Genomic DNA, 25,000 nt, shown 5'->3' with positions numbered 1-25,000 from the left:
CATGGTGGTCGTGGTGATGATGGTGGTGATAGTACATCTGCTTCCCAAGCTATGATTCTTACGGTAATGATGTATTGTTCTGATCTTTGGTGATGGTTACTGAAGTAGTGTTGGTGGTGATAGAGGTAAATGCCATATATCATGACCTTGATAGAAGAGTAGAAATGAATAATATTCAGTAATTATTATGATAGTGACTACCAGGGGATAGGAATGGTGATAGCTGTAATAGTTTTGGGACAGTGGTGATGGTTGCTAGGATGGACAGTGGCGTCGAGTAAGAACATTTGAAAAAACGAGTTTCACTTGTTCCGATAGGATAAACAATCAACGGTGATGCCACACACGTGCACGTATTTCCACAACAGTAACACTCATAAAATATAAGAATCCTTTACGTTTAGTGACAACATATTCGCGCGCATGTATGTGCGTGGGCATGGGTTTATGTGTATATGTGTGCGTGTGTGTCTGCGTGCGTATATATAAAGTCTAGCTTAACGTGCCACCATCCAGTTACTGAGAGTGGAACAGATTCCTGTTTGTATATTGACAACTAAACGATCCGCCTTTAATCCATGCGTCAGCTGCCTGTCGCCGAAATGGAGACCCTTATGCCGCTTTTTCCGACAGCTCATCCAATATGCGTTCCTCCTCCCACACCTCCCCTCCTCTCTCCTCTTCTCCCTCTCCCTCCTACTTCTCCTCCTGGTCCTGATATTTCTCTCCCTCTTACTTCCCCTCTTTCTCTTCTCTTATTGTTGCTCCTCCTACTTTTCCCAATTTCACTCCTGTTCTCTCTTTCCTCCCTAATTTCTCCTTTATCCTCCTCTTTTTTACCCTCTTCCTCCTCCTCCTCCTCCATCTCCTACTTATCCTCATCCTTATCCTGCCTATTGTATTTTCTTTTTCTTTTATTTCTTCTCACTCTTCTCTCTCCTCCTCTCTTTTGCTCTCCAACTCCCTAGTTCCTCGTCTTCTTTTCCCTATATTTCCTTATCATCCTCATCCTTTTTTTCTTCTTCTTCTCCTCCTCTTATTTTTTCTATTTTTCCTCCTATTTCTCATTTTCTTTTTACTCGGCCTCCTTCTTTCTTTCTTTCTTCTCCCCTCTTCCGCCTCTGCCTCTCATTTCATCACACTCTTTCATCTTCCCCTCCTCTTTCTGCCCATCCCCTCTGCTCTTGCTTCTTAACTCTTTGCTGCCCCTCTTCCTTGTCCTTCTTCTCTTTATTCTTCTCCTCTTTCTTCTACTACTGCACCTCCTACTCCGCCTCCTTTTCATCCTCCATCTCCTTCTGCTCCTCCATTTATTCCTCCTCTTTCTTCTTCTCCTTCCCTCTCCTCCTCCTCCTCCTCTTAATCCATCGTTACCTCTTTTTCTTTTTCTTCCTACTTCTTCTTCCTCCTCCCCTTCCCTTTCTCTTGCGCCTCTTCCTTTTTTGTCCTACTTCTTCTCTTCCCCATTTTTGTCCTCCTACTCCTCCTCTCTCTCCTTCTCCTCCTCTTCTACTTCCTCAAATCTGTCTCCTATCCACTTTCTCATGCTCCTGTGTTTTTGCCTCCCTTTTTCTTTTACATGTTGATGACAAAATGGGGGCTCTTGATCTGTACTCCATTACGTAATGAACCCACTTATGGTTCAGTGGACTAAAAGCTAGAATCAATGGATCGTGTTGAAAGTGCTGATTCACTTCCTCCTCCATTCTCCTTGTTTCCCACCTTCTTACCTCCCTCCATTATTCCCTTTTTTCCGCAACTCCCATCTATTTCGTCCTTCTTTCCATCCCTCCTTCATTCCCCTTTGTTCTCCTTCTCTTCTCTTCCTCACCCTCCTACTTCATTCTCCCTTCCGCTTTCCTTTTCTCTTCTTCTCGCTTGTCCCGCCTTCACCCTCCTCTTCCTTCTCCTACTACTACCCCACATCCTCATACCATATCTACTCTTCCCCCTTCTTTTCATATTTCTCTTCCTCATCCTTCTCTCCCTCCTATTCCTCTCATTATCTTTTTCCTTTTCCTCCTCCTCACTCTACTTCTTGTTCCTCTTCCTCCTCCTACTTCTTTCTTTCAATCTCATCTTCCTCTTCTTCCTCTTCCTCCTTCACCTATTTCTCCTCTTTTTTCTCCTCCTCACTCTACTTCTTGTTCCTCTTCCTCCTCCTACTTCTTTCTTTCAATCTCATCTTCCTCTTCTTCCTCTTCCTCCTTCACCTTCTATTTCTCTTCCTCCTTCACCTTCTATTTCTCTTCCTCTTCCTCCTCATCCTTATCTTCCAGCTTTTCCTCCTTCTCCTTCTTCTCCCCAATCGTGCCCCTCCGCTAAATTTCCTCCGGCAAAACTTGAGCCCCCCTTGATTTCTCAGGACATCAAACACTCCGCTAGGAAGTTCTACCTATCCTGCCTCAGGCTGTTGACTATGGAGTTTATCCCCAAGGGAGTTAGGAACAGGGTGTCAGGTGATTTCTGTTGGAGTTCAACAAGGATTTTTATACTAGTGGGTGAAGACAAATGTATTCTAAACATAAGAATATAAGTCAAGTAACGTGGGTGTCGTAACACACGAATAAAATAAAACTTAAACCCACTCTCGGAGAAAGATAAGCTGACTGTGGTCCTCTTCAGCAGTTACCAACTGCTGAAGAGGACCACAGTCAGTGGTCGAAATATACGGTTTACTCTGTATCTCAGCTTATCTTTCTCCGAGAGTGGGTTTAAGTTTTATAAGAATATAAGAATGAAGAAAACTCCAAGAGACCATAATGCTTACATTAGGCAGTTTCCATGTCTATTACCACCTATCATCCCTATCTATAAAGTTATTTAATCTTCTCTTAAAGCAACCAATTATTTCAGTGCTCACTACATAGTTACTAAGTCCATTTCATTTCTTAACCATTCTGCTGGTAAACCAGTTCTTGGATATTTCCTTCTTAAACCTAATTTTGTCCAATCTAAACCCAATACTATGAATCCTTCCCTGTTGTCTTAATATGATGGCCTTGCCTGTATCATCCTTGTGAATGAAATTAAAAATTGCCTGAGAACACTTGACCTCGGCCTGGGAACTTGATAGATACAAAAGTATATATTAATACTGTTCTCCCCACACATGCACGTATAGATTAGTGATAATTGTGGGTTATTTTGATTGAAAGTAGAAAGCCAAGCTGTTGCAAAAAAAAGAATTATCACTTGTCAGTTCACAATTTGAAATTTGTTATCACATGACCCTCATTTTCGTCATTAAAACTCTAATGGTAGGAATAGGATGTGAGGTGGTTTCTGTCGGAGTTCAACAAGGATTTTTTATACTAGTGGGGGAAGACAAATGTATTCTAAACATAAGAATATAAGAATGAAGGAGAAAACTTAAAGGATGAGGAAAGATATGGAAGAGAATGGGCTGGTATAAAAGAAAGAGAGAAGGCATATGAAAAAGAGTGAATTTTGTTGGAGAGAATGGAGGGACGGAATGAAAATTAGGAAAGAGAGGTATATTCTGGAAAGACTATGGTAGGGGAAAGAGACAGTAGGGGAAGTAAGGTATGTGGGAAGGAGTGAGGGGATAAAGAAGATAAGGAAGAGGGGAGAGGAGTCGGCAAGGGAGGGAAGCGGAATGTAAGTTATGTAAAAAACCAGGATGGAGTTAATGCATACCGACAGGAAACAAGAAACCGAGCGCCGGCTGAGACACTTTGGTTCCTTGAAACTTGAGTCCCTTGACTCTCCTCACGAACTTTGGCCCTACTGACAGGGTCATAAGAACATAAGAATGGAGAAGACCGCAGAGGACCATAGGGACTACACTAGGCAGATCCATTTCCCTTACCACGTTTCATCCCTATCCATACAATTATCTAAGCTCCTGTTAAAACAACCAGTTATTTCACCGCTCGCTAAGCCTGTTCCATTCGTTAACCACTTTGTTGGTAAACCAGTTCTTGACTATATCCCCCCTTAAGCCCAAATTTGTGACCCAAGGTTGATGATATCGAGAGAAGGACGTGCCACGTCGGACTTGTTAATGTCAAGCATAGCTTTGAGTTGCTGAGGATGAATCGGGAGCCTGCCTTGAAGCTTGCCGGGGACGACGTACAGGAATGGAAAAGGATGATTGCGCCCATGTAAAATTCTCAGACCTTTTTTCATTTTCTTTCCTTCCTCCGCTCCTTTTTTCCATACCTCCCATTTCTCCCTTTCATCCTTGACTCCCGTCTTTCCTATATCCCTCTTCCCTCCCCAATCTCTACCTTTTCCTCTTCCTCCTCTCCTCCTCTTCCTTCTCCCCCTCTCTTCCTCTTCTTCTTTCTTTTCGTCCTCATTTTCCTCCTACTCCCCTTTCACCTCCTCTTTACAAATATCGTTTTGTGTGGCGCCAGGCAATTTATATCCGATAAGGGGCAGGCTTGGAGCCAGAACTGGGTCTAGATTGCTGAAGACATTTTTTTTTTCTTCTCTCTCTCTTTCTAGAATATGTTCATCAATTAAAAAATCAATTAACAGTCACGACAAATTTTGTAGGCACCAAAATACGAGTTAGAACAATAAAATGGCATGGTGATCGTGCGAGAAATGTGTGCATTATTCGAAAACAAAGATATGAAAACAGGATGAGAAGTAATCGAGAGGCGCTACACAGATTTCAAATAGCCTGGTGGCAATCAGGACAAGAATCACCCGGCGGCAGCCAGAATGAAATAGAAAAGTGCCACACGGCACGGAAGGGTCAGGCGATCACACCGTAGGTTCGGTCCTCAGTTAGACAGAAAAAGTTTTGTCAGTTGCTCAGCCAACAGATGAACTGAATTTGTTGCGTATGTGGTCACATGTTATGTGTGTCTCCGGCTTAGAATTCAGTTTAACACACACGTAAGGAATTCATGCCTAAAAGTCGCTTTCCATCCGGCCTCTACAGTATTGTTGGTGTAAATTCCCATTGTGTTTTGCAAGGTTGACTTGCCAGGAGCTGCAAAGATGTGTCCGAAGCCATCACCTTGGCCTCATGTGCCAGAACAGCCAACTCAGTTGAGAGGCAAGGGTAGATTGGAGGATTGAACCGGGGCCTTCGTACTCACGATGCGAGACTGAAACCCAACATGCTACAAAGTCATACACAGAAGGCGTTGGGGAATGACTTATGAAGAGGCTGGAGGGGTTGGTTGGGGTGGGAGGTGGTGGCTGAGGTGATTATTCTTCGTCAGTGAGTTTTGTGGGTGGCTTGTCGGAAACGCATTTGGCGTGGGCGTGTGGGCGTGTAGCCCAAGGTGGGTGTGAGAGGGAGACCATTAGGATCCAGCCCTTGCCTTTTTGCTGGTGAGGGTCTTTCTTAGCTGAATGAAATTGCCCAGCAGTGAACAAAGAAGGATATGAGGAGTGGAAGGAGAGGGAGTTGATGAGCAGGATGACCATATTTAGCATAATTATGCTAGGTTTGGTCTATTTTTCCGTAAGATAATCCTGAATTAATACAAAAATATGTATGTAGTAGAAGCCGAACGTAAGGAGCAAACTATTTAGATTTATCTTTGCCAATTAGCATAATTTAAGCTGTTGTCTAGTATATTCGTGCTCGGGAAATCTGGTCACCCTGTTAATTGGTCAGTCGAGGTAAAGGTTTTCAGTCCTAAAGAACCAAATGCTCCTTTGAACCCGATACAACCAGATGGATGAACATGTTCATTTGATGTCTTGTGTCCTTAACACATTTTGTTCCGGCAACTGCAGAGTGATATAATTCAGCTTACGATCTGATTGGAAGCGAGATGGGCCAAGCACCGATAAAGACTCCGTTTTGTTCTTTGGTGGCACCACGTCTTACTGAAATAATTTTGAATCAGCCAAAAACAAGGCCTGTAAAAGTCCTTCACTGTGTTGGAGTTAACGCATTTGCGAGTTCCTAAAGTCGTATAATAACAACTATTTTGGTCATTTTTATTGCTTAAGCCTTTCAATAAAGAAAAGGATGGCCTGCAAAAAAAATCACATCACAGAAGAATGAAGTCATATAATAATTGTCATGAAACATGCTGTCACAGGATGCGTAGATATGACATTAGAATATAACGTGATTGTGCGTGACGACTTACATAATATAACTTAACCATGACATCGTTGCATCACATAAAGGCATAACTAGCGATATCGAATGTAATTCATGGGCCTCTGCATGATGTGCAATTTGCTGTGCTGAAGACATGCATTTCACTTCTATTGAATGCAAATACATACCGAATGTGTAGGGATTTGAGTTCATTCACAAAGTCTGCATGGACACAACTAGAAATTAACAAGAGACAAGGTAAGTGAGAAGGGAAGAGTCGAGAGGGGGAGGGAATGTGGTGAGGAGCCTACGTCAGGAGGCGTGTAACTGCGGTCGAAGCTGTTACCTTTGCCCCTATGCTAGGAATTGGAGGGAAGTGTAGATTCAAACTCGCGACAAGGAAGATACAGGACCTACACGCTTCTGATTGTTCCACCAGCGTACAGGGTGGAAAGGAAAGACGATAATCATAAATCATAAAACGAGAAATGCATACATATTACTGCAAATTGTACTGTAACTAATGATCGCGCACGATCACAGATCAAGTTTGTACAAGTTTGATGTTACCTAGAGTATTTGAAACTAGGCTCAAAGAACTTGATGGACAATTTTGGACGGTTGAAAGGGAAATTGCAATGACAGTGACATTACCTTCAAAATTCAGTCAGGAAGTTATACCTGTACACACATACACACACAAATACACGCACACACAAACACACACACAACCACACACGCACACATGAACACAAGCACGCACACACAAGTACACACACACACACCTACACACACACCTACGCATATACCTTTATACACATGTAATACATAAACACCCACCCACACATGGGACGTGAGGGCAACACGTGATCACCTGCCCATCGGTACCCTGAGGTGTAAGGTAAAACGAATACTATAAGGTAAGTTAGCGGGGGGTGAGGGAGAGCCAGAAAACCTCTCCGCTGCGCAGGTAGATGATGACGTCAACGGAAATATCAAGACCAGGGTTCCACGGGTCGAGAGCCGTCAGTCACTCACGCACCAGTGTGTGGAGCGAAGCTCCATCTTCTGATTAAAGGGGTAGCTAAGGCAGACAAATAACATATAAAAATGCCAACAGTTTGTATAGTGCAGAAGTGCAATGCCGTTAGACTGAAAGGTGATAAAAATATACATTTCTTTTCACTACCCAAAGATAAAGAACTTAGAAAGAAATGGATTGAATTATGTGGCACACACAATACTCGGTCATCTGGATATGTATGCAGCCGTCATTTTGAAAGTAACTATTTATTAGCAACATTTCCTGAAATTTTCATTCAATTGCAAATAAACAGACGAAAGAATCCGGTTAAAACATAACTGAGTTTGGTGGAGATAAAGGTCTACATATAAAATCCACGCTTGAGGAGATAATTATGGAAACCCACGCAAATCTAAAATATAATATAATAAAAACCATATGATGGTTTTATGTGTCATTACTACTGGGTTTATATTCAGCTAGTTGGTGTGGATCAACAGTATAACATCTTCCTCATCTACCTGATCAACATATAAATTGACATGTCATCCCATCTAATAACTCGTCATATTAATATAATCCACCTAATGTGAAAGCATGGAAAACATTTTTATAACTTTTCTGGCGGTCATATCTCAGATACTGATAATTTGAGGATAAGAAAGTGATACTGAGTAATTTCAGTATTATGTGAACAACAGTGTAATTCTAAAGTTTACCATACATACAGATGGTTTTCTTTAAAGTTTACATTTTCTTTCACCTCTCACTCTCTCCCCCTCTGGATTTCCTATGACGTCACGGTGGAGGTGCGCGGAGGGGGAGTGCTCAACGTACCTTATAGTATTCGTTTTACCTTGCTGTGGTGAACGGGGACTGCTCGCCTACACTACCGGAACGTGGGGATGACCAGGATTATATTTACTACAATCAGAAACACCCGCTCATTCAATCTTGAAAAAAACACATACAAATATACAAATATGTATTCACACAAATACACATACCACAAGGCACACCCACAAACGCACAATTCCCGGCCTACCGGGACGCTGCGGTGGCCAAGGACTGGACACCTGCCAATCGGGACGCTGCAGCTAGGGCGAGTGGGTATTGGTCGCCTGCTTGCCGGGACGCTGGGGTAACCAAGACTGCATTCACTTCAAGCACTCACAAATATTCAATTATTCACACATGCAAACAAATATACAGACAGGTACTCACATATATACATAGTCAACATGCACTCAACATGCATAAAGCACACACACACACACACACACACGCACGCACACACACACACACACACACACACACACACACACACACACACACACACACGCACACACACACACACACACACACACACACACACACATACAAACAAACAAACAAACTCTAACTTATTCGTACACTAAAAATCAGTGACATACACTAACATTCACCAACATACAAGAGCATACCACATAACTTACTATCACACGCTAAAATACACAATCAACTGCTGTCGCACACTAACACACACTAATATTTACTATTACACATGAACACAAGCTATCATATCCTATCACAATCATTAACACAAACTAACACTCACTAGCACACACTATCACACACTAACGCACACTAATAATCATTAACGAACACTAACCCACACCTTCACATCCTGTTACACCAAGGGTTCTCAGAATCGTCGACCTCGCAATGAGGTCTCAAATTTTCTCTCGGCCCCCTAGCTTTTCATTAAAGGAAAAAACACCAATGGTAAAACCAATACAATAGTAGTGCTAGTAGTAGTAGTAGTAGAAGTAGTAGTAGTAGTAGTAGTAGTAGTAGTAGTAGTAGTAGTAGTAGTAGTAGTAGTAGTAGTCATCTCCAACCCGCTAAACCTAGCCAAAATAGAACACCAAAACTCTATGAAACTCACGTCCTCCTTGACAAACAACATCGTGTCACAAGATCAACGGAAGGAGACTAACATGGAGGAGATCAGAGAAATTAGAAGAAACATTTCAAAGGGAAGGGAGGAGAGGCAGAAGGAGGAACTTCAAGCACTTCTAGCTCGACTACCGAGTTGTATGAAAAGAAAGATAACATTGGCGCAGGAAGTTGGGGCGTCCAATTGGCTGACAGCACTACCAATCAGGGCAAAGGGATTCACCTTAAACAAAAGAGAATTCACGGATGCCATTGCCCTGAGGTATGGATGGCCATTGGGAGGGCTGCCTAACAGATGCTCCTGTGGTGTACAGTTTACTCCGGACCATGCGATGATATGCAAGCAGGGTGGATTCATTTGCATGCGACATGATGAGGTAAGAGATCTCACTGCCCAAATGCTTCAGGAGGTGTGCAAGGATGTGACTATCGAACCAACATTACTCCCACTAGGAGGGGAGAACTTCAGATACCGCACGTCCAACACATCAGATGAAGCAAGAGTGGATGTCAGTGCAAGAGGTTTCTGGACACGGGGACAATTGGCTTTCTTTGACATGCGAATATTTGATCCGATGGCCCCCTGTTACAACAACCTAACTATTGAGGCATCTCACTTCCGGAACGAGTATGAGAAGATCAGGATGTACGAAGAGCGTATACAGAATGTAGACCAGGGCTCATTCACTCCTATAACCTTTACGACTTCAGGTGGGATGGGTCCTAGAGCAAAGGCATTCTACGCTCGGCTGGCAGAGGTAATGGCTGAAAAGAAACAACAACCCAAAAGCAGCATTGTTTCATGGATGAGATGTAGACTGTCATTCTCACTCCTAAGATCAGCCCTCTTGTGCCTGAGAGGTACAAGGTCCCCACCGCCCAAATCGGCACATATACAAAACCTAGATTTTGAGCAGACGGTGGTTGACAGTAGGATAAATGAACTTTTGTATTAGGCATTGTTAATAAAAATTAAATAGATAAATAAAAGGGTTGTCGACCACAGTCATTGGCGGGAGAGGGGCCAATGAACTGTGTCTGTGGGAGACAGATCCTGCTGCTTCCACCACACAGTTCCACGAGGATGGAGGTCGTGTAAAAAAAAAAAAAAAAAAAAAGTAGTAGTAGTAGTAGTAGTAGTAGTAGTAGTAGTAGTAGTAGTAGTAGTAGTAGTAGTAGTAGTAGTAGTAGTAGTAGTAGTAGTAGTAGTAGTAGTAGTTGACATGTAGTGTGATACAAAGGTAACACTTAATTAAGATTGTCAAATAAAAGAAAAGACAAATTCAGGCTGCTTCGAGGGCCGCATGGGTCACATACTTCAAATAATTGAAGGAAATTGAGTTATTCACTTAAATTCAGGATGTGATGCTCGTAAATCTAAAACCGGTATGACAGTGAATCACACACGCACACATAAGATAATTCACACCAGCAAACACTGTGCAAACTACAGATGTACCTCTGAAGGGCGCATGAGTGCTGCGTGCCGCAAGTTTGACGTGTCTTGCCTCTTTGTTCACTGAAGGGTTAGCGCTTCAGCCGTCAGTGACTATTTTATGCTGAAGTTCATAACTGTCACAATAGGTGTATAAACGAAAATCGAAAGCGAGGGGATGTAGAAACTTCGATTTTTTCTAACATTTATTATGACTACGATAATCCTATATTTTGTTCTTCATTTAAAACAAAGAGGACAATTACGGAAAGCTGTTGAAGGTAGTGTTGCCAGCGTTGCTGAAATTTCTGAAGGTTTGTTGATTTTTTTCTTAATATTGTTTAAATCTAATATTTTTTTTTAATCTAATGGTGTCTGATATTCCTGGGATTGTTTAAAATTGTTATCAAGAATTTCCAATCGGAGGCTTGAATGGTCTCTTCGACCCCAGCAGTAAATATTGACCGACCCCCTGGTTATTCACCGATCCCCTTTTGACACCCTGGGGGTCGATATCGACCACTTTGAGAACCCCTGTGTTACACAAACACACACTATTACACTCGTGCACATTAACACATACTAACACTCATTAACACGCACTGATACATACTGTCACACACTAACACTCACTAACACAAACTATTATATCCTATCACACACAAACACTCACTAATACGCAATAGTACACACTAACACACACTATCACGCTCACACACACTAACATACACTATCACACACTGTCATATCTTACCACACAAACACATAGTAAAACACACTATCATAATCACGCACACTAACACGTAATAACACACATTATCACTTACAGTCACATACTAACACACACCATCACACACTAACATAAGCTAACACTCACTAATACATACTAGCACACACTATCACTCATTCTCACACACTAACTCACTAAGACACACTAACAGACATTAGCACCTAATAACACATACTAATACTCACTAACACAAACTAACACACACTAACGCGAACTAACACTCACTAACATCACTAACACACACTAGTACACATTAACAATCACCAGCACATACTAACAATCACTAACATACACAATTAACACATACTAGTACTCACTAACCCATACTAATATTCACTAATACACACTAACGTTCACTAACACGCAATAAACTATCCTTTCCTATCACACACTAACACTCACTAACAGACACACACACCAGCGTTCACAAACACACACTAACAGAACCTATCATATCCTAGCACACACAAACATTCACCAACACACCCTAATATTCACTAGCACGCACTGGCACACAGTAACACACAGTAACACTCACGAACAGACACTAACACACTTTGACATCCTATCACACAAACACACACCATCACACACTAACACTTACTAATGCAACACTCACTTCAACACACTAGCACACACTAACGTTCACTAACTCTGTAGAGTGGAAGAGGACTGTTTCGTCGTCTGCATGTTATATTTCAAAATTTGTGAAAAATAGTCTTTCCTCTAGACCTTTGGTGACCTAGATTCTTTGACAAACATCGCATCTGTATGGAAAATATATTCCGTCTTTCTTGTTAAGCCTGTGGCGTACTATGGACGTTGTTGCCAAGAGAAATATATTAAAGTTGACTAGGCCATGCACACATTCTTGAGGCTTGTTTTGGTCTCGAAAGCGTCTGACACAAGTTCATTTGCAATCACTTTTTTTTTTTCGAGTGAAATATCTTTGTGATAGTAAAGGGTTTACGAAGCTGGCATCTACATTTAGCTAATACTCCCCGAATTCTGTCCCTCATGATATTATCGATTGCTTTGATTAGGTCAGTGTAGGTCACAGTGCTATTCAGGCCACATTTACTGACGGAAGCCTAAGAATCTCCGGAAGAACAGCATTGACAGTAGAGATTAAAATGTTGGTCAGAATAATTCCCACCAACAGTTTACCGGTAATTGCCAGTGGGGATATTCCTCTATAGTTTCACCAGTTGCATCTGTAATCTTCCTTGTAAATCATGAATACCAGTGTGTCCTTCCTCGATAGTTCCCACAGTTGCATCTGTAATCTTCCTTGTAAATCATAAATACCAGTGTAGTATGAAGACTCCTCGTCCTATTAACATAGGCTTGGTTGTGGTTGTACTCTGCGTGGTTATGGTGCTTGCACTGTCAATTGGTGTACCCGTTCACTTTTAACTCAGTGTTCATCTAATCACTTCGGAGGATGTTCATCTAATCACTTCGGAGGATGTTCATCTAATCACTTCGGAGGATGTTCATCTAATCACTTCGGAGGAGGTTCATCCCACCGCTGCCACCACTGTTAGTTCCGCTGCTACTAACACTTTCAGTAAGCTTTAGTCAAGTTCCATTAATCAGTTCGAAGGTGAATTAACCGTACTTTTCTTTCTCTTTTCTTCCCAATAAATTACACTTCTACAACTTAGTTAAGTACACCATAGACTCCCACCTGGAATCCTTGTACATCCACCAAGCCAAGTCTGCTTCGACGTCACTATTTAATTCATCCAATAACTTTGAACATTACAAATAAGTGCCACCCTTTAAGGGCGTGACTTTAACTCCGTGCACCAGTAATTTCTTTCCTCCACCCTTTTCTCCAATCAGAAAGGCTGTTATACTGTCTCAAGCAATACTGCTTCCGCAAGCACTTCTGTCACATCAGTACCTCTATCGATACCCTAGCTTGTGTTTACAAATATTGGACGGTAAGCGAGAATATGCAACTCTGCAACTTCCTCTCGGCCATTGTTTCAAAACATCCAAGTCATAAAATGAATCCTACCCCTCTATCTACTTACTTGTCTACCTCAATCTACCGGCCTCTTACATTCAGTGCTTGAAGGACTACTACAGTTTCCCATAATCATGACAGCCATAATCCGGTATATCTCTACAGTAAGTGTGTAACCACCATATTTGAGCACCTTTCCCGGCCATTAGTAAGGCCCGTAACTTCGTTGTTCGTGATGTTAATTTAGGCTTTGATTACTTTCTTTACTGAAGGGAGCTCGTCTAGATCTATAGTCGGTAATAACAGTGATTTGTTTCAGTATGTTTATCTTTGTAGAATTGAGCCAATTGAAGTGCTAGCTCGGATATAAGTGATATAATCTAATTATGTTTGATGTTACATCTAATAGAGCAAACGCTAGATCGTGTTCATCACCGTGGGCGGAGCTATTGTATTGAATGCACATAGGAACATTACAATATAAGAATGGAAGAGGCTGCAAGAGACCCTAAAGTCAACACTAGGCAGTTCCATGTCCCTTACCAACCTCCATCCCTATCCATGAAATTACCTAATCTTCTGTTAAAACAACCAATTGTTTCACCGCTCATTGCATTGTTACTAACACATCGAATCTGCATTCCATTGCCTCTTATTACACTTTGTCTTCTCGTATTGATTTATCGGTTTCCGATACGTACATGTAAATATTAATTATAGGAAAACATCCCTAGTGATATAAAAATCCAATTATTAAAAGGTTTATGCTACGAAAGGGTTTTTATCGGTCGAATGAAACCTCCATGACAGATTTAGAAAGTGTACTAAAGGGAAAAATAGTGACAGTATTAATCGAGAAATATTCGAAAGGTTTCCCCTTTTTCAGAGGAAGGATGATTTCATCAGGTGAGTGAAAATCGAATACAGTAAATGGTGAAACGATGGTTGTTGGAAATACGGGATATTTATATAAAGTCAGGCCTTAACAACTCGTTTTCTCTCACAAGTAAGTTGCAAAGGACACATTTTCTGTTAGTCTTCTACTGCATGTGTGTGTTTATGATAAAAATGTATCTAAGTGAAATCAAATGTCCACGAATTAGATTAATTGCAGGAGAAAGTACATTTCTGTCGGTTCTATGGTCCTTGAGGAAGAAATGTGATATGTCTTTAGCAAGTATGTGTATCTACTTAATTGCATTCACCTAAATGACATGTACAGGAACAAAAATCCACTTGCAGATACTTGTTTTTTTTTAACCGTCATACGTAGTGTTTTTTATGCCTGATCTACCATAGTCTCAGATCACATTCCAGGTGAGAGCTCAATAGCTCAAATGGCCCAATCTATGGGGAATGCCATGACTTTACGCACGTAGCACATCTTACTTATAGAAGAAAATAACAATTTCCAGTACTGTAATGCGTGATATTTTTCAAGCTTTGAACGAGTCACTATCTCGGTACCTTCTATAAAAGTTGTTTGAAATAGGAAAGGTGGCTGTATGTGAGCTTCTTTGAAGGAACCTTGGGAATTCGCCATAGAGTGAGAGTGAAGTGACTCTCACTACACGCATGATCCTAATTAATAATGACAGTGTATACATAAACATAAATAATACAAACTGATTACTATTCTCTACAGTCTACATGGATATTCTAGTGCACATACATACAGAACACAAAAGGCTGTTTAAGCAGTATATGCAGAACACGAAAATAAGTAACAGACAAAATGTGAGAGATACGAGTGATAGAACTAATAATATATATATATATATATATATATATATATATATATATACACATATATATATATATATGTATGTATATATATATGTATATATATATATAGTGTATGTATGTATATATGTATGTATGTATATATGTATATATATATGTATATATATGTACATATATGTATATATATATATATATATATATATATGTGTGTGTGTGTGTGTGTATATATATATATATATATATATGTGTGTGTGTGTGTGTATATATATATATATATATATATATATATATATATATATATATATGTATGTATATACATGAAAGGAACTAAAACTGCAGTACTGTAGGATTAGGTAATGTCTTCCAGTTTCATTTTTTATGCTATTCTGTCGCTCCGCCATTGTTTCGTCTTTTCTTCTATAATTCCTGACGCAGCGAAAAGATAAATCGTGTTTGTTCGATGTATGATTTCTCACTAAAGGTCTGTTGATCAATGGAATCTAGAGTTATTAGGGCTCGCTCTGTCTTCCGTGTCAACCTAAGGCGTAACTCGAGACTGAGCGTAGCTCGAGACTGCGCCGAATAAAAACGACAGTGGTGCTGGGGAAGCCATAAACACTTTTTATCAGTTAAAACTATTTCCAATGTCCCAATTATACTCCTGAATACTAAAAGTGCAATTCATAAAGGTTTCTGTGTCATAACAGTACTTTAAATTTAGAAGTATTTTGCGAGGACTTCTAGAAAAGGTGAAAACACTTTTAGTAACCATGATGTCAGCATACAGCCAACTGGATCGTCATCGTACTATTCAATGGAAAGATGCTGTTTCAAACTAATATGTTCTATCAGCATTAGCTAAGACACCCGTGCAGGAATATCATATATTCCTGATTTAGTGAACCAGAGAGGGAAGTCAGCTAACTACACTACGAATGACGACTTTAAAATCTCAGTCTATTAGCTGTATTATTCCACAAATTATGAACGCGCTCAAAACAAGCCGGATAAAATCATCTCTGATATTAGGTAAGAGCAATTTTCAGGAATTCTATTGTGTGTGTGTGTGTGTGTGTGTGTGTGTGTGTGTGTGTGTGTGTGTGTGTGTGTGTGTGTGTGTGTGTGTGTGTGTGTGTGTATATATATATATATATATATATATATATATATATATATATATATATATATGTATGTATATATATATATATATATATATACACCACAGGCCTCTTCTCCCTCGTAAGGGAAGTAGCCAGCCAAAACCACGCCCCCACTCCCATCCATTCCACTCCCATCAACCATCCATTGTTTCCGTCTCACCCCTCACATCAAACTTGTGTTTAGTATTAAGACCAAGAATAATGATAAAAAACATTACATAATTAGAGGTACTTCTACCATGAGGAAATCAACATTTGAAAGAATAAATGAATAAATGGACAAATAAGAGTGTAAACAGATAATAGAATATATTAAATACTCGATGAAAAAAGAATTAATGAAATTATTTATAAATAAATAAACAGATAAATAGCTAATAAAATTCATGAATATATGAATAAACTGACAGAGATGAACATATGAATGAATATGTTAATTCATTAACAGATAAATAAATCAATGAATCAATCAGTCAAGTAATCAAGCAACCAATGCAATACTAAAATAAACAAATATGTTCATATACTCCACTTTAAATTTTCTTACATTTCTCTTCACAAAAAACAACCGTGAGTGAAGTAGATGAAGGGGACTTCCACAGAACTCATGACATAAACAAGATGATTAATCCTGCCGTGACATATATGGATCGGGAGCAGAGACTGCTTGGGGGGTGACGGATCTACTTGGGGAAATCATTAAAAAGATAATCAACAACCAAACCTAGTCAATTTATTAATCATTTTTTATCTACTCAGACAAAAGGTTGCATAGGATCTTTCAGGATCTTTTTTATTTTAGCGTAGAGATATTTGCAATTAAATAAAATTTCTGGTTAATGATAGGTGATTTGACTCTGATTACAGATAAAACCAGCTAAAGTTTTCTAAACTATCAATTGATTAATTTGTCTATCTGTCTATTGTTTATTTACGGATCTACTTACTTATCTATATAGATCTTCTACCTAAATGGATGAAGAATACCTCCACGATGTTTTCTTCCCACCAATATTGAATTATTATTTACTTAATTTGATTCTATTTCATTTTTTCAGGTACGAACTTTTGGGAAGAGCTCTTTGAAACCTCGTGTTCAAAATAAAGGTAAGTAATAATAGAACTTGTCATTCTCAAACCAGGTTTTTCGAAACTACTATGGATTGGTTTAACCCAGTGGTCCTCAACCTCCGGGCTATGGGGGACCCCAAGGGACCCATAACAAGAATTTAGGAGGGCCATGGTATGATGTTACAAGTATGTAACGTATGTAACGTAGTCTAGTAATGTGATTTAAGCATATCACAAAAATATATCAGATATAAGATAATTATGATAGTCAACTTTGTGATAAAACAAGGGGTTTCTCTTTACCAACATTTCATTATATATACATTATATACATACATTTATATATATATATATACATATATATATATATATATATATATATAAGATATAATGAGTGGTAGGGTGGTGAGTTTAAACGCCAAGAATTCGTTGGAGTTTTATTTCTAACGTTTCGTCCAACTAGGACGTCTTCAGAGTCCTGGATTCTGGATTCCAAGAGAAGACCACCTCGCTTGCGCGGGATCGGGTTTTGTGGGAGGGGAAGAACGTCTGTTAGAAAATGAAAAGATAGTAGTGTATAAAAGAGGGCTATTGCCACCGGGCGAATCGCGAGCAATTAGGGGCTAGATTGTTGTCATGGCATAGGAGGACTTGACCAGGAGCTTGGAGGGAAGCGCCCGACGCCGGAGGTTAGGAGGTTGGGATTACCAACGGGGTTACCAACGGGGTTAGGATCACAAACGAAAGTTGAGAAAATGGTAGGAGGCGTAGTAGTAGAGAAAGGGGGAAAAACGGAAAAATCTTTAGTGGGAGGTAAACTGAAATGAGAAGATGTAGTATAAGAGAAAGTGAGAAAGGAAGCGAATTTTAGTCGAAGAAAAAGGAAGTGTATATGTTTGTGCGTGGGATGCGGCTATGTTCGTGAGAGGTGTGTGTGTGTAATTTACGGTTAGTGAGTAGATTTCACTTCCCGCGTTTAGAGGGCGTTCCTGATTAGCCCCAGGTAAGGCATGAGGATTCCTGTTTTACCCCAGGTCAGGTTTGAGTAACGATATTATTATTATTATTATCATTATTACTACCATTACCATTATTATTATTACATTATCACCAGTCAAGCTGGTGAAGGGGTGTGTTACTTGTTGGTGCGGTTATACACGTTTTTATCGTGTACACCGCACGTGGGACGGGCGCAGCTGACAGATAGTCTGTACGGTGTGGTCTAGGTGTAATATGTTGTATCAGATGTTTGTGTTTGGCGTGCAGTTTTTCTAGGTGTCTTGAGTGAAGTTTGTGTTTGTGTTGGTTGAGTGGACGGATGTTGGAAATTTGGTGTAGAGACTCAGAGGTTCTGAAGTCGCTCCATCGCGAGCCCGTGATGAACTGGACAGCGGCATTCTGAACCTTCTGATGCTCGTAGTTATTGGTGGCACATGTCAGCTGGCTTAGTCCCGGGGACTGGCACAGAATCGGTCTGACGAGGGCTAGGTACAATCGACGTTTGGTTCTCAGTGTTGCAGTTTTGAAGCGTCTGAGCCTACCCAGCACAGCCCTAGCCTTCGCTCCCTGCTTGCGGAAGTGTGGGGTCCAGGTAAGGCCACTATCAAGTGTGCTACCCAGCACACGGGTATGGTCCTTCGCTGGGATGTTTGTGTTGTTTATTTTAAGAGGAGTGTATGTGAATGTTATGTTGGTTAGTTTGCAGCGGAAGTGTACAGAATTGCATTTCGACGCGTTGGTCTTAATGCGCCACTGTTGCTCCCACGCGTGTGCCCCGTCTAGGATGTTTTGCATTACGTGTAACGCTCCCTGCAGCGTTTTGTGTCTGCTTATGTGGTTAGTGTCGTCCGCATACGAGAGAGTTAGAGCCTGGTTGCGAGGATAAGCCGGCTCTGGCAGGTCATTCGTATATAGATTGTACAGAGTGGGGGCAAGGACTGACCCTTGCGGCACTCCAGCCTTCGGCACAAAAGGTTGGGACAGACAGCCCCGCCACTTTATTCTAATTGACCTGTCGTCCAGGTAGTTGCAGAGCAACCTTGTGAACGGCAGGGCAAAGTCGAAGTTGTGGTACAATTTGTACTTCAGGCCTTCGTGCCAGACAGCATCGAATGCCTTCTCCACATCCTTACAAACCAAAATGGCCTTACCAGGGCGACCGTCTGGCGGTCTTTGAACCCATTGAGTGATTATGGATATTACGTCTTCTGCACCGCGCCCCGGCCGAAAACCAAACTGGCAGTCCCTCAGCACATTCTCCGTCTCTAGGTACACGGTCAGGCGGCGGCTTAAGACGTGCTCGAACACCTTTCCAAAGTACTCCAGAAGGGAGATGGGCCGATATGAAAGGGGGGCGGAGGCGGGTTTCTGGGGTTTAGGAATGAGGATGGTATGGGAGGCCTTGAATAGTTGTGGGAAGTACCCAGAGGCTAGTGAGCTGTTATATAGTGTCGTCATGTGTGAGATTATGTTGTCTGGCATACGTTTGAGTATGTGTGCATCGATGCCTGAAGGGCCAGGGGATTTTAGTTTTAGTGCCGAGATAACCCCCTTTACCTCCTCCAAAACTATGGGGCAGATAAGGGGATCATCTTCATCTAACTGAGAGAGATCAACAGTCTCGTCGGGAATGAGGTCACTACAGCTGTTCATAAATGAGTTAACACTGTGCAAGGTGCTAAAGCAATGTGGTCCTTGCACAGGATGGGGCTTAAAGACCTCACTCCATGCTGACGCCAGAAGGTCAGCTTGGTGTTGGGGGGAGTGTGCAGAGTGGTTAAGATGGTTGATGACCTTGGGTGGTGGCACAGAGCACTCCTCCAGCTCACGTTTTGAGGGTCCTCCAGAACTTGGAAGGGTCCTTCTCACAGGCGCCGGAGAGCGAGGCCATCAGTTGTTCCTCTTCTCGATGTGAATCGATGTAGAGGGACTTCCTCAGGCTACTCTGTAGCCAGTGCATGTCTCTTAGGATGGCTACACGGGCCTCTAGGGTGCTTGTAATAGATCTGTAGATCTGTTTTTGTAGTGCAATGCGTAGTCTGTTTAATGCGCACAGAAGCTGTGAAAGTGGCAACCTTGCGGTACTTTGTTCTATGAATGTGCTTTTTCACCGCGTTTTTTGACAAACTTCGTGAGTGAGCACCATTCCTGCTCTTTCACAGCATGTGGAGCGTTATGTTTGTGTTGGTGTGTGCCATAAGAGTGTTTTTGAAGCCTTCCCAGTCGGCCTGACTGTAACGTAACCGAGGCTCACTGGGGATAAGGATGGGTGAGGTGGAGATGCGAAGGATTAAGGGTATGTGGTCTGAGAGGGTGGGGGCACCGGGTGAGATAGTGGAGTTGAGGAAGAAAGCTCGGCTGTTGGAGAACACCAGGTCGGGCTTACCCTGCAATCCATGACCTATGAATGTGGGAAAGTCCGGACCTAGGAACTTCAGCCGGTGAAGTATAGTAAGAGAGTGTAGTTGCCGACTCACTGAGCTGCTGTTGTGCGTTTCCAGGGCTCCAAGCAGCATGACTGCAGTTGAAATCGCCAATGAAGAAGGTTGGGATTTTGTATGACATCACCTTGGCAATGTCAACAAAGGGGAGGAAGGGGATACGGGGAGGGCGGTAGAGGGTACAGAGGAGGATGGGACCGCGAGTGGTGCTTAACTTGATCGCGAGCATCTGCTCATAATGAAATTGATCAAGTATAGTTGCCTGGAGGGACTTCCTGGCCAAAATACAGACGCCCGAGTGCAAAGCAAGACCCCGACTCCAAGTATATTGAAGCCTTGAATCTTGGGAAGAGAGTCGGGGGCTGGATCACCCATCGAAGTCAAACAAATGACATCAGGACCGTGTCTGGCAATTTCTAACAAAGTGCTGGTCCTTTGTGGGCCCAGTGACGGACGTTCTGGTAGAACACACGTAAATCCAATCTATCCATAGGAATAGTTGTCTTTAGTGAGTCCTACTAGTTGGAGGGAGTTTTAAGAGGAAGCTTAGTTAGCCTTAGGGCTTGGAGGGTAAGCACTTCGCTGTCGAAGGAGGAGGAGGATGCACTACCACTAGACTGGACAGTGTCTGGAATAGTGCTGGTGAAGGGATTATGTCCCGCAGCGTCTCCTTTGTGAGTTTCGCCAAGTATCGTGACATCCAATTCACAATGGAACGTGAGAAAGGTAACCATCTGGCCTTTCTAGACACAGTAGTATGGAGACGTGGTAACAAGACAGCATTTTCAGTCCACAGAAAATGCACAAACAAAAACGACATCGTGCATTTCTTCTCCGCACACCACAACAAAATAAAAAGTGGAATCGTTATAGGCTTTTTCCTGAGAGCATTTAGGATATGTAGTGAGGAATTTCTCCAGGAGGAAATTAATTGCATTTTTAATATTTTCAAAAAATTATATTACCCAGCAGGCTTTTTATATAGAAATAAGGAAAAGGCGTTACAAATAAGAAATAGGGGTGTCAAAGGAAAAGAGGCTAATGATGAGAACCGTGGGTATCTGTCCGTTCCCAACTCCAAGTGCTCAAACGTCATGGAACAAAATCTCACCAAGGCAGGCCTGAAACTGGCATTCAGCACGGGGGTAAAAATTGGCGACGTTGTGAGAAATAAAATTAGAAACAAAATAGAAAACGAAGACAACAGTTTAATTTATAGAATTCCTTGTAAAAACCTGTCCCGCTAGTTACTATGGCGAAACTAGCAGAGGAATTCACAAGCGGACAACTGAGCACAAAAATGACATCAAAGCCCACCGGACGTGTAAATCTTTAGTGGTACACATCGACCAAATTTGCCACGTGCCGGATTGGGGAAAAAAAGAGGTGCTCCATACAGGACTCGCTAGAAAGGAAAGGAGGACAATTGAGGCAGCATACATTACCTCACTCCCATGCAGCAACCATCGGGACGGTTTTCGTCAAGCTGGCGAGGATAGCAAGCGGACTAATCATCCATGAGGCAAGACGAAAGAGAGATGGCAGCAGCATTGACCGAGGGGGAACGGGGTGAGCTGTGCGGGTATATAAGTTGTCATTGTTCTATTTGTGTACACTCTGAAGAAGTCCTAGTTGGACGAAACGTCAGAAATAAAACTTCAACGGATTCTTGGCGTTTAAACTCACCACCCTACCACTCATTCTGTCTTCAAACCTCAATATATATATATATATATATATATATATATATATATATATATATATATATATATATATATATATATGTATATATATATATGGGGGGGGGCAGGGTTGTATTTGGGAGAAAAATGAAGGGGAGCCACTTGAATGTTGACAATTTATAAAAGGGGACAGGAGTGAAAAAGGTTGAGAACTACTGGTATAACGTCTCCAGCGCCAGGAGGTCTCTCAAAATATGAACAGAATCTTCTTATGGTAACCAGAAGAGAGCCTTAGAGCTGAGGCGGGAGCTTCATGAGTCGAGTAGAACAAACTTAAGTTATAAACTATTACTTGGCTAAACACCAGGCAACGTCTTTTTTTTTTTCTTCTTTTTTTTTTTTTCTTTTTTTGTAGAGTTCATGTGGGCTAATGATCTGATAGCAGGGACGAATATCAAGAGGCATGGTGCCAAAAATAAATCGATAAAAAGAAAAGAAAAATAGATAAGTAATAGGTAAGAAACAGATACAAAATTATGTGAAAAAAAAATCAGGTACTGTGATCGAAGTCATCTCTAATCAGACGAGCCCTCCATGGCTTGGATCAACTAAACAGTTTTGATTGTAAAAGTTTTGTTAACAGCAACCAGGTGATACCTAATATCCCTCCAGGTAACAGCAGATAATTTCCAATTGTTAAATGACTTCTGTGAGTTATGAGAATAATTTTTATTCGACACTTGGAGTCGATTCCTTCTTGCTTTTCATCCATGCAAGTCTTCAGTATACGAGTACACTAGGTCCACCAAACATTTCGGATAAAGTTTCCCATAGCAGTGCGACACACTGACTGACTTATCAACACCTTTTCTTTGATACTGGCATAGATGAGCAGAACTAACTGTATTATCATTTGTAAAATACCAGAATGGTAATCTTACATTATTGGGTTTGCGTGTTTGCGACAAAACCAAGAGAAATGTATCAGTGACAAGGAGCCAACATTATGAATAAAAAATACTCAACATTCTTACATAAACTAATATTCGTTCATTTATTGAATTCTTTAATTTCAATCTAAAAATTAAGTTCAAAATTTGGTTTTGGTTGCAGTGAAAATCCACACGGGCAAGACCACTTGGAACGAGAAATGTTACGGAGCGTTGACGGATAATGATAGTGTCGCTATTAGTCTTAAGATGCAGTTATACGAAAGTGTTTTCTTTTGTCATACTTCTCTTTCACTGTGGTCCCTAAAGTATTTTTAAGCTTGGATCGCCAGCGCTTCTGAATGTAGTCGCAGTGTGCAGTGCATTAGAGGAAAAATATAAAAGTCATCATTATTTTGAAAAAGAAAACGTATTCAGTTTAGTTTTCTTTTTTGCTTAGGGGTGACTATTCTATTCTTATTTCATGTGTTAAGAAAAATAGTTTGGCAAGTATGTCAAACACTTTTGCACTTAGCATTATCAAAATGTGTGTGTGTGTGTGTGTGTGTGTGTGTGTGTGTGTGTGTGTGTGTGTGTGTGTGTGTGTGTGTGTGCGTACTTGTGTGCTTGCATGTTTGCATGTGTTCATGGTTCTGATTCTATTTTTTTTTCTTTTGCAAATCCATGTACTCGTATACACAGTCCAGCTGTGTACTTTGAATTATGATATATTTCATTTGAAATGGAATATATACATACAACTGATTGCTGGTTTTTCATACCTACTTGACAAGAACATTCTAAAGTATAAAATAAATTCCTTTCACTTATGCCAATATTAGTCCACTGTTTAACAAAGACCTCTTCTACATCTTCTATGAATGCTATGAATGTACTAATCTTTGCTACGTCAATCTCGTCCCTCCACATGCACGGCCTCCTCCCAACTACGATCACCATTCAATGATGTACAATCAGGAAGACCTTTCCTCTGTTTTGCAGATTGTCTTCTTCTGATCTGGTGACTTTTCCTGACCACTTCCACTTCCTGGTTTTTTTTTTTTTCCATGACGTCTGTTATGTTTAGATCTATTATTCAGTACGGTTTCTTCTTGTTTTTGGTGTTTTGCCAGCCCTGGTCCCAACAGTATTCTATGCTTACATACAAATGCATAGATACACACACACACATGAACGATTAAACACACACACATACACCATCATATATACACACACATACGAGTACACGATCACATACACGCACACACACACACACACACACACACACACACACACACACACACACACACACACACACACGCGCGCGCGCGCGCACGCACACACACACACACACACTACGCAACGAGTCGTTATTCCAACTCTCGTGGGTGGGAGTTGGGTATTGACCTGTTAATGGAACTATTTATACAAACTTGAAGCATGAGGACATGTTCATCTCAAGAAGGGTGAAGATCAGAAGCAACATGTCTAAGAACATTGAGAATCTTTCTGTCCTGGCGTTCAACTAAGCCATTTGAACCAGGGTGATAAGCAGTAGTGTTGCATTTCTTGATTTGAAAGTAATTACAAATGTGCGAAAGAATTTCATAGATGAATTCAGTCCCGTTGTCAGAAATCAGAGTTTTGGGTGTAGTGAAGGGGCATATGAGTTTGTCAATAAGTGTCTTTGCTACGTGTTGTGCTGTCTTATCTGGTAGGGGGAAAGATTATAGAATCGTGAACAAATGTCGACACAGACAAAGGTATTGG

Source organism: Oratosquilla oratoria, chromosome 36, assembly GCF_046742065.1.
Source record: "Oratosquilla oratoria isolate Oo_2021 chromosome 36, ASM4674206v1, whole genome shotgun sequence".
NCBI lineage: Eukaryota > Metazoa > Arthropoda > Malacostraca > Stomatopoda > Squillidae > Oratosquilla > Oratosquilla oratoria.
The sequence above is the reverse complement of the archived record's forward strand: the minus strand, read 5'-3'. Positions refer to the sequence as shown.